The sequence below is a fragment of the Stegostoma tigrinum genome, chromosome 8 (assembly GCF_030684315.1).
Source record: "Stegostoma tigrinum isolate sSteTig4 chromosome 8, sSteTig4.hap1, whole genome shotgun sequence".
Lineage (NCBI taxonomy): Eukaryota > Metazoa > Chordata > Chondrichthyes > Orectolobiformes > Stegostomatidae > Stegostoma > Stegostoma tigrinum.
Genome location: NC_081361.1, coordinates 64,467,559 through 64,479,604, shown reverse-complemented (window position 1 = coordinate 64,479,604; position 12,046 = coordinate 64,467,559).

Genomic DNA, 12,046 nt, shown 5'->3' with positions numbered 1-12,046 from the left:
AACACCTTTAGAGCCTGATTCCATCTTTCCATGTTTTTTACTCACCCGACACCCAACCCTGTTATTCCACGGTCTACTTTTAGCCCAGCCAACCCATCATCACCCAGTCTCAAGCCTATATTACATTATATGTTTAGCATTCAGTACAGCTATCCCATGATCTCACCCTTAGCTGTTCATTATCACTCATTCAGCTTTTCTTCTGTCCTAGCCTGCTACCCATAATCCCCTTGCTTACTTGCCATTTTCATATCTCTGCCTTTGGGCTACCTCCCCACACATCCATTCAGCTCTCTCTTGCCCTATCACCCCCCGCCAACTTCAGCTTTAGCGTAGCTACCACTTTTTCCTAGCCACTAAATATTCTGATGAACAATCACCGGACTTCGAACATTAACACCGCCTCCTTCCCACAGATGCTGCCAGATCAGCTGAGTTTCTCCAGCAATTATTGTTGTTGATTCTAATTCCCACCATTTCTTTCAAAGAAATTGCTGCATGGAGGGCACTGACTGGAACAGAGTCTACAGCAAAATGGCTCCCTTGTGGAAAGACTGTCAAGGGAAGCAAATTATGAAAATCACTTTCAAACTGGCCCCTTGTTGTCCATTTTTCTCTTTCTCTGACCTTTCACTTCATGTGCTTGTAATGATTTATTTCTGAGCACTGGATGTTCTCACCTCCATGATAGTAGACACATTTGATTAGAGTAGTATAACCCTACATCACATTGCTGTCAATCGTAATGTTCAGAGATCAGCAATAGTTCTGTAACTGTAAATAAGAAAGTTAGTTGCCCTCTGGATCTCTGAAGCCAACAGTACGGAACAGTAATGTAGAATAATGTTTTATTTGCCTAGTCAATCCACGAGCCAGACTAATGCTCCAGAAGTTCAAATTTAACCGACTCTCACTAAGCTGAAATCTCGCGTAATTCACCAGTTCCTGCAAAATACCCTCTATGAAGCCGCACCACAGGCACATTTATAACAAGGGTATCCAAGTTTAACATACTTAGCAGAATTTCTAAAAGGTACATAATTGACCAGTGATACAAAAATTAACATGTTATTGTCTGCCAATCTTTCATTCAGCAACTTACATGAAAATTCCTCAGATTCTCATTAACATTTTGCTGAAGCTTAAAAACTGATGTAAAATAGGAATAATTCAGCATAAAGACAGCTAAGGAAAGCACATTAGTATGCATTTTTTTCCATTACGTATGAAACATAGTTACGGAAGCCATCAAATCACATTAGGCACAGTATCTTGAAGAAAATCAAAATCAGATCAGAGGGTTTAACATAGTAACATTTTAATGCCATAAAATACATTCAATATACATAAACACAGTACAGCTGAGGAAAATAACTAACCAAACAATTTGCTAGAAGTATGACTTTAGGACTTGTTGCACCCAACTAGATAAAAACCAGAAGAACTGCAGGTGCTGTAAATCAGGAAGGATCACTGGATCAGGAACATTAACTCTGACATTTTCTTCACAGATGCTACTAGGCCTGCTGAGCTTTTCCAGCAACTTTGTTTTTGCACCCAACCAGAGTTCATTCAGGAAACCCATCTTCATTCGTTATTTGCATTATTATAGGTACTATGTTAATGAGTAGCAGAGAGGAACTGTAATGAAGTTCCCAGTTAAATACCAGAATGATAGAGAAGTGGAGTTGATGAATATGCATTCCCTTCCTCTGAAAATTTAATTAACTCAAAAATTCAAATTTGACATGGCATAAAAGGGGCACAGGTCCTCCATACCTTAATTAGCCTGGATTTTGCTGTCTTCCATCTCTCTCAGAAAGTGATTTCACTTTAAGTGACACTTGGTGTGAAGTTCCCAGTTAAATACCATGCTTCAAATACATGCTTCAAAATAATCATTCAGAGACCTCCCTGTTCTGCATATAATGTAAGGAAGGCTTGAGTTATGAGGAACGGCTGAATCGACTGGGACTCTCTTCACTGGAGCATAGGAGGTTGAGAGGCGACCTGATAGAAGTTTATAAAATAGTGAAAGGTATCGATCGAGTTGATGGTAATTGTCTTTTCCCTAAGATGGGAAATTTAAAGACTAGCGGGCACATTTTTAAGGTGAGAGGAGAGAGATTTAAAAAAAAAAGCAATTTTTTTACACAGCTGGTGGTTCTCATGTAGAATGAGCCTCCTGATGAAGCAGTGCATGCAGGTACAATTACAACATTTAAATGACATCTGGAAGGATATATGAATAGGAAACGTTTGGAGAGAGATGGGCCAGGAGATGACAAGTGGGACAAGTTTAGTTTGGGCTTATGAGACAACAGAGTGTGAAGCTGGAGGAACACAGCAGGCCAGGCAGCATCAGATGAGCAGGAAAGTTAATGTTTCGGGTTGGGACCCTTCTTCTGACACTAGCATCCGCAGTTCTTGCTATTTTCGAGTAGTTTGGGATTATGTCCAGCAAGGACTGGTTAGACCAAAGGGTCTGTTTCCGTGCTATGTGACTGTGTAACTCTGTTATTCTCATTCCCCGTTCAGCTATCCAGACCCACTCCACATCCATCTCTAAGAACATATGAAATACCAACCTCAGCAACTCTTCTTTGAGACAATCCAAACAATACCATCCCAAATCACCATCCAACTCTAATTTAACACTAACTACCTCTGTTGTACCTCCTTCTTCAACTGCTACTCTATCTTCTCACCATCCTACTACATTACCCACCTACCACCCTATTCATCTCTTCCATTCACTACCACACTTAGCCTCATCTACTTACTTTACACACTTAGCTTATCTCCCAAGCTTGTGAAAGTGACTTTGGAACATTTAAGCTCAGAATACTGCAGTTTGAGATACTAAAACAAGAGTGCATGGCGTATCTGGCCTCCAATGATGATTCTGCACCACAATGGAAGACTCAGCACAAGTATATCTACATTTGTCAAGATGATTATTTTGGAAGTCCAGGTGAGAAACATGCCACTCCTCAGAAGATTTGCTCATTGGTCTCAAACCAAAATAACATTTTGAGAATGAAGTGTCATCAACTTTTAACATTAGCTCTGTTTTAATCTCTCCACAGATGCCAGTGTTTCCAGCATTTTCTGTATTATTCATTTATATTCTCTGTCTGTTATTTGTAATATGTACCTTCACATTCCTGGTATTATTGTTCCAATCTCCCATCACTGTGTTAAAACAGCAGTTCTTCCTTCCAACTCCAGTTCTGATTTCTTTAAAACTTTCTCCTTCATGTACTTATTATGCTAAAGCTGAAACTGAGGTCAGGAATTGAGAGGAAGAGTCACTGTATAAAATTTGCAGCAGCAGAGAAGTGAAGTTGTTGAATATGTACTTACATTCTTTCACAATTTAATTTTGTATTTCAAATTTTCAGTCCCCGTTGCCATTAATGGGAGAGGCACACATGGATAAAATCAGTCAATTTGAATTTATTTTACACCTTATGTGATTACCTGAAGTTCATTCAGTAGCTTCTAATATGTGATACTCATGTAAACTAGAACGCTAATGTGTAGTGCTAACTATAGGTGCCTTGCTGATGTCATGCACTCTTCCTGATACCATGAAGAACAGTTGAGGTTAAGAGAAAATTCCAAGGTTTAGGACAATGTAACAAGGGCCTCTGCATCTTGGGGAAGTCAGTGCAAAATGAGTGAGGAAAGGCCAGTGGCTGAGGATGTTCAGCCATAATACACCCAGGGACAAAAGCTGAAAAATCTCTTGGTCTGTTCTTTTTTTAAAATTTATTCTCTTCAGCATCACTGGCTGGGCAAGCATTTGTTATGTATCCCTAATTACGCTATGAACTGACTGTTTTACACAGCCATTTCAGAGGGCAGTTAAGAATCATATGAACATGTAAAATAGGAGCAGACATTTGGCTCCTCAAGTCTGCTCTGCCATTCAATAAAGTCAGGGCTGATCTGTTACAAATTCAAATTCTAATGTACACTGACAACTCTTGATTTCCCGTGTATAACAAGAATCTATTCCCTTCCAATGTAAAAGTATTCTTTAACCCTGTCTCCATGGTTTTCAGAGACAGAGATTTCCAAAATTGCCTAACCCTCAGAGAAACAAATTCTCCTGACCTCTGTTCTGAAAGAGTGAGCCCTGATTTAAAAACAGCACCTTCTAATTCTGGGTTCATCCGTAAGTGGAGACATCGTTTCCATGTCCACCTTGTCATGGTGACTTAGGATCTTATATACTTCAATATACACCTGTCATGTGCACCCTATACACCTGTCACTCTACTAAACTCCAGTGGAAACACGCCCAGCCTGTTCAAATTAACCTCAAAAGATTCTTGACTCATTCCAAATGTCAATCTCATAAGCCTCCTCTGAACCGTCTCCATGTATTTACTTCTTGAATAAGGAAACCAAAACTGCTCACAGTATTCAAGGTGTATTTTCACCAATGTTCTATATTACTGAAACATAACATTTTTACTTTGGTGTTCAATTCTTCTAATAATTAAGGATTGGCACATTGTTGTAAATCTAGAGCCACGCATAGACAAATCAGGTAGGAATTACAGATATTCTTCCCATGAGGTTCAGGACAATTGATCATTGTTGTCATGGTCACCATTACTGAAGCTAGCCATGAGCTCCAGATTACAAGCCCAGGAACAATGCTATTACACCACTGTATGTTTGACATTTAATGAGTATGGTTAATAATAACATAATTGTGAACTTACAGAGTAGCGTACAACATTAGAAGAAGCTTTTAATTTGCACTTTATGTAATGCCAAAGTTGAAAGTCATTAGATGCACTTTTAAAAAATTATGAATAAAATATAATTCCATGAAAAATATTGTAATTTTCAATTCAAAATGTTTTGTTGTGTAATTTTACCAATTTTATGAATGAATTATAATTTTCTAAAAATCTTATAAATATGGGCTGAAAAATGGGAGATAGGGTTCAATGTGGGCGAATACGAGGTATTGCATTTTGGTACAACAAACAAGGGTAGGGTTTATACAATTAATGGTAAGGCCCTGGGTAGTGTTGTAGAGCAAAGGGACCAAGAGGTGCAGGCTCATAATTTTTTGAAATTTGCATATAGACAGGGTAGTTAAAAAGGTGTTTGGCATGCTTGCCTTCATTGCTCAGACCTTCGAGTATAGGAATCAGGAAGTCATGTTGAGATTTTATCGGATATTGGCGAGGTCTCTTCTGGAATACTGTGTTCAATTCTGGTCGTCCAGTTATAGGAAGGATATTAGTCCTGAAGAATGGTAACACCTAAAACGTTACTTCTCCTTTGCTCCAGATGCTGCGTGGCTTGCAGTGTTCTTCCAGCCTCCTGTTTGTCTACCTTGGAGTCCAGCATCTGCAGCTTTTTTTTTGTCTTTGTAGGAAAGATATTTATCATGTTGTAGAAGGATCAGAAGAGATTTACTAGGATGTTGCTGGGTTTGGAAATTTTGAGTTGTAAAGAAAGGCTGGATAGGCTGGGACTTTTTTTCTTACCGGAGCACTGGAGGTTGAGAAGTGACCTGATAGAAGTTTATAAAATAGTGAGACGTATAGATAGAGTTAATGGTAGTTGTGTTTTTCCCTAGGATTGGAGATTTCAAGACTAGGGGGCACATTTTTAAGGTGAGAGGACAGAGATTTAAAAAAGACATGAGGCAATTTTTTTTAATACAGGGAGTGGTTGGCATATGCTTATGTGAGGAACAAGAGGATGGCCAGAGTGAGGGTAGGGCCAATCAGGGATAGTGGAGGGAACTTGTGCACAGAGTCAGAGGAGGTAGGGGAGGTCCTTAATGAACACTTTGCTTCAGTATTCACCAGTGAGAGGGACCTTGACATTTGTGAGGACAGCATGAAACAGGCAGATATGCTCGAACAGGTTGATGTCAGGAAGGAGAATGTTCCAGAAATTTTGAAAAATGTGAGGATAAATAAGTCCCCTGACCCAGATGGCATATATCCAAGGTTGCTATGGGAAGCGAGGTAAAAGATTGCTGCCCCTTTGGTAATGATCTTTGCATCCTCACTGTCCACTCCAGTAGTACCAGAAGTCTGGAGGGTGGCATATATTCAAGAAAGGGAATAGGGATAACCCTGGAAATTACAGACTAGTCAGCCTGACTTCTGTGGTGGGCAAATTATTGGAGAGGATTCTGAGAGATAGTATTTATGATTATTTGGAAAAGCACAGTTTGATTAGAAATAGTCAGCATGGCTTTGTGAGGGGTAGGTCATGGCTCATAAGACTTATTGAATTCTTTGAGCATGTGACAAAACACATTGATGAAGGCAGAGCAGTGGATATGGTGTATATGGATTTTAGCAAGGCATTTGATAATGCTACCACATGGTAGCTCATTTAGAAAGTAAGGAGGCATGGGATTCAGGGAAATTTGGCTGTCTGGATACAAAACTGACTGTCCAATAAATGATCAGAGGTAATGGGAACTGCAGATGCTGGAGAATCCAAGATGACAAAGTGTGGAGCTGGATGAACACAGCAGGCCAAGCAGCATCTTAGGAGCACAAAAGCTGACGTTTCGGGCCTGACCCTTCATCAGAAAAGGGGGAGGGGGAGAGGATTCTGAAATAAATACAGACACAGGGGGAGGCGGACAGAAGATGGGAAGAGAAGAAGATAAGTGGAGAGGAGAGTATAGGTGGGGAGGTAGGGAGTGAATAGGTCCTCCCCGGACTGATCTATCCACTCCCTACCTCCCCACCTATACTCTCCTCTCCACCTATCTTCTCCTCTATCCATCTTCGGTGCACCTCCCCCTCTCTCCCTATTTATTTCAGAATCCTTTCCCCATGCCCCTTTTCTGATGAAGGGTCCAGGCTCGAAACATCAGCTTTTGTGCTCCTAAGATGCAGCTTGGCCTGCTGTGTTCATCCAGCTCCACACTTCGTTATGTCCAATAAATGACACTTAGATAGATACTTTAGAGACTTTTAAGTGTCTCTTGGATAGACACATAGAGCATAGTAAAATGTAAGGTATGCAGCGTAGATTGATTTTAGTAGGATAACAGGTCGGCACAACATCGTGGGCCAAAGGACTTGTGTTGTACCATTCTATGTTCAATGTTCTATGGAATGAATCTCCTGAGGAAGTGGTGAATATGGGCACAGTTACAAGGTTTAAAGGACAGTTGTATTGCTACATGAATAGGAAATGTTTTGAGGGCATTGGGCCAGGAGCAGGTAGGTGAAACTGGTTTAGTTTGGGATTATGTTCAGCATGGACTGGTTGGAGCGAAGAATCTGTTTCTGTGCTATATGATGCTTTGACTATATACACTGCAATGACTGGTGTAGTGATGAATATCTACTATCTTGGAAGAAACTGATTGGAATTACACATTATATGTAGTGGCAAGTTTGAACTAAGTAATGCTACAAATTTTACCAATGAACTATATTTTTGGGAAGAAGGCAGAACCAGATAAGAAATAGATGACACCTCTTATTCAAATTATGCTTGTATCTGGCAAAAGTATTAGTTCTGACTTTTAAATGATTGTATAGGATCTAACAATGGAAAATTGGAAATGTGTATTAACTCCAGAAACATACTAACAATTCAACAAATAGAATGTAGCTCTGTGTTCAACAAAGAGAACAGCATATTAACATTGCACCATGGTGCAATGATCTTTGCTTAACCACACATTGTCTTTGCATTCTGAAGTCCAGTAATAAACAAATTTTTGTAAATGATTTAAAATGTCATAAACCAATCTCACATCAATTATACAGAAGCATCTGCTGCACAATTTTCAACACTACAGTATTTCTTTCGTAGCACTTGGTCAGTGTTTAGGGCTGCTGTTGATTTAAAATCTTGCCGCTGATTTGATTCTCATGAGCTGTCTCTGATTTTAACAGTTGAAACCTGAACTGACCACTGGAGTTTGAAGAATGGTTGGATACTACATTCCATTAACGGACTGTGCATTCGATGCTGCCTTCCTGTTCTTTTTTGTAATTATTTCAAGTGGGTAATGAAATAACTCCACAGAAACTGGTATCCTGTCACCAAGTCACCCTTTGTTTACACATGAAAATTCCTTGACACTGATCCAGCTCCCTCACAGACAGCTCTCAGACCGAACAGGATTTCTGATACTCCTGTTCTTATCTGGCGTCCAGGGCTCCCTGATTGGACCTGAATAACTGCCTTAATCAGGGAACTCATATTTTATGAGGTCCACCTGACTGACCTCATTACATTCATTACAGATAGATCAATGATATTATAAGCATTCCTGTGATATGGATGCAAAATTTGGCCTCTTTCCATGGTGTAAATATAAAAGCTTCTTTTTAAAATAACAAAAAACCTGTTAGAAATGTTCAGTAATCTTTCAGTGAATCCTGAATTTGAGCTTTGATGTCTTTGTGTCAGGAAATACGCAACTGATTAATTTGCAAATCTGTTTTAGCCAGAGACATTCTTACTGGAGTTCTAGCACTTGAGAAACTTGATAAATAACCAGTTTAATCCCTATGGTTATTAAGGTAACCCATGCTTAATGCATCAATTTCTTTTAGGAACATGAAACCATGCTGCTTAACAGACAATGAACCTTGTCTAACTGTATTTTCTTTTCGCTCATGTTGCTACTCTCAAATTAAACAGTGTTAGCACCATTTACATTGATAAGGAAAGGTGGTGGTACGGTAGTATTGTCACAGGTTTAGTAATCCAGTGATGCTGGTAATACTTTGAGGATTGAATCCTTATATGGAAAATGGTGGGATTTGAATGTTAAAAATTATGAATTATTATCTAATGATAACCATAAAACCATTGTAGATTATCCTTTTTTGTCTAGGGTACATGTGGCTCCAGGTCACATAGCAATGTGACTGTTTCTTAAGTGTCCTCTGAAGTGGCGTAGCAATCGATCCAGTTGTATCTAACTGCAATAAAACTCCTTAAAAAAGGAACAGAACTAATGGGCCACTTTTCAGCAATGTAGGCTGCACAAACAACACAGGAAACTCAACACTCTTGATCCTGCAAAGTCCTCCTTCTTCTGGCGTCTAATGCCAAAATTGGGAGACCTGTCTCACAGACAAATCAAGCAACAACATGTCATACTCCGGAATCACCATCATGATGTTATGTCTTTTCCCATTGTCACAGCAGCAGAAGAGGCAGTGCAGCAGTATATAGTCAGGTGGGATTTCCTCTGGGAGTCCTCAACTTTGACCCCAGGTTCCATGAATTCTCATGGCATCACATCAAACATACGGAAGGAAACCTTCTGCTAATTACCAGTGTACTGCTCCCCTTCAGCTGATGTCTCTATATTTCTGCATGTTGAATATCAGGTCAAGGAATCACTGAGGGTAACAGAGTGTACTCTGGTTGAGGGATTTCAATGCCCATCACCTAGGTTACAGTTCCAACAACACTGAAGAAATGTGACACTATCAAGGACAAAGCAGTTTGCTTGACTGGCAACACATTCGATTCTTCCACTACCAGCACGCAGTTGCAGCAGTGTGTGCCATCTACAAGATGCAATGCAGAAATTCTTCAAGGCTTCTTAAACAGCACCTTCCAAACACATGACCATCTAGAAGGACAAGAGCAGCAGATATATTGCAACACCATCACATGCATGCTCTGTCCAGGCCACTCACTATCCTGTTTTGGAAATGTATCATCACTCCTTCAGTGTCACTGGCTTAATATCCAGGAAGTCCCTCCCTAATGACATTGTGGATCGACCTCCACCAGATGAACTTCAGAGGTTCAACAAGATAGCTCCCAATGCGTTCCCAAGGGTAGGTAGGGACGCACAATAAATGCTGGCCCAGTCGTCAATGCCCAGATCCCATGAATGAATTTTAAACAATGATCAGGCCAGTTCTGTCATATATTGTTTTGCAAAATATTAACCATCTTCGCCCCCATCCCCCATCAACTCATTGGCATGAAAATGTTTATTTATGCCTTCATTACTGTAAGACTCAACCTCTCCAGTGTTCAACCTTATTGAATTCCAACAGAAATCTTAACAAGAAAAATTCTGGGAAACTGAATGTCTGACCCAGATCGAGAAACAAAGGAAGAAAGAAAGGAAGAGCACAAATCTTCATCAGCTGGAATTTGAAACAGAGCCCATTTCCATGACATTTTTAAGAGCAAATTTTTATTGGCTGGTCTGGTGAGGTGGCAAAGCAAGACTCACGCCACATTTCAGAAACATGAGCATACATATTAAATGGATATTTCACTACAACAATGAAGGAGTGCTCAATTGTTCAAAGTGATGTATTTTGAAGAATGGGTTAAACTGATGCCGATTCTGCTTTTGAAGCAAACTGAAAAGACTCCATTACCCTGTTTGAAGAACAACATGAGAGCTCATATTGTAGTCTGACCAAAATATATTCCAATATTTATCACTCACTTCTGGCTGGAAGTGTGTCATCGCCATATTAGGTGAGAACAAACAAGAGACTGTCTTCACCGAGTATTGAATCTACTTTATCCATTTTCATATTCAAGTAAGTGATGGAATGCCATGTTTGATTAGAACAGAATAGGATATCCTTTAGTGTCACACGTATCTATTCTAGAAATACAATGAAAAGCTTTTACAATGTCTGCGTCTTATCGCACCAAATTAGGTACAAATACCTAGGTACAAATCTTGGATACAAAAGAGGAATAAAAAGTAATCACATTACTTTACAGAGTTTAAAAGATAAGTTAGAAATAGGACACTGTTAAAGGATTGGCATTACAGTCAAGTAAAAAATTTCAAATAAACGTTACATAGTAGCATGTGAGGCTGGATGAACACAGCAGGCCCAGCAGCATCTCAGGAGCACAAAAGCAGACGTTTTGGGCCTAGACCCTTCATCAGAGAGGGGGATGGGGTGAGGGTTCTGGAATAAGTAGGGAGAGAGGGGGAGGCGGACCGAAGATGGAGAGAAAAGAAGATAGGTGGAGACCCCACCACCCAAGACATTTTTCGATCCCCACCCTTGTCTGCTTTCCGGAGAGACCACTCTCTTCATGACTCCCTTGTTCGCTCCACACTGCCCTCCAACCCCACCACACCCGGCACCTTCCCCTGCAACCGCAGGAAATGCTACACTTGCCCCCACACCTCCTCCCTCACCCCTATCCCAGGCCCCAAGATGACTTTCCATATTAAGCAGAGGTTCACCTGCACATCTGCCACTGTGGTATACTGCATCCATTGTACCCGGTGTGGCTTCCTCTACATTGGGGAAACCAAGCGGAGACTTGGGGACCGCTTTGCAGAACATCTCCGTTCGGTTCGCAATAAACAACTGCACCTCCCAGTCGCAAACCAGTTCCACTCCCCCTCCCATTCTTTAGATGACATGTCCATCATGGGCCTCCTGCAGTGCCACAATGATGCCACCCGAAGGTTGCAGGAACAGCAACTCATATTCCGCTTGGGAACCCTGCAACCCAATGGTATCAATGTGAACTTCACCAGCTACAAAATCTCCCCTTCCCCCAACGCATCCCAAAACCAGCCCAGTTCGTCCCCTCCCCCCACTGCACCACACAACCAGCCCAGCTCTTCTCCTCCACCCACTGCATCCCAAAACCAGTCCAACCTGTCTCTGCCTCCCTAACCTGTTCTTCCTCTCACCCATCCCTTCCTCCCACCCCAAGCCGCACCTCCATCTCCTACCTACTAACCTCATCCCGCCTCCTTGACCTGTCCGTCTTCCCTGGACTGACCTATCCCCTCCCTACTTCCCCACCTATACTCTCCTCTCCACCTATCTTCTTTTCTTTCCATCTTCGGTCCGCTTCCCCCTCTCTCCCTATTTATTCCAGTTCCCTCACCCCATCCCCCTCTCTGATGAAGGGTCTAGGCCCGAAACGTCAGCTTTTGTGCTCCTGAGATGCTGCTGGGCCTGCTGTGTTCATCCAGCCTCACATTTTATTATCTTGGATTCTCCAGCATCTGCAGTTCCTATTATCACTGTTACATAGTAGCAGCTTAGTGCAGGGC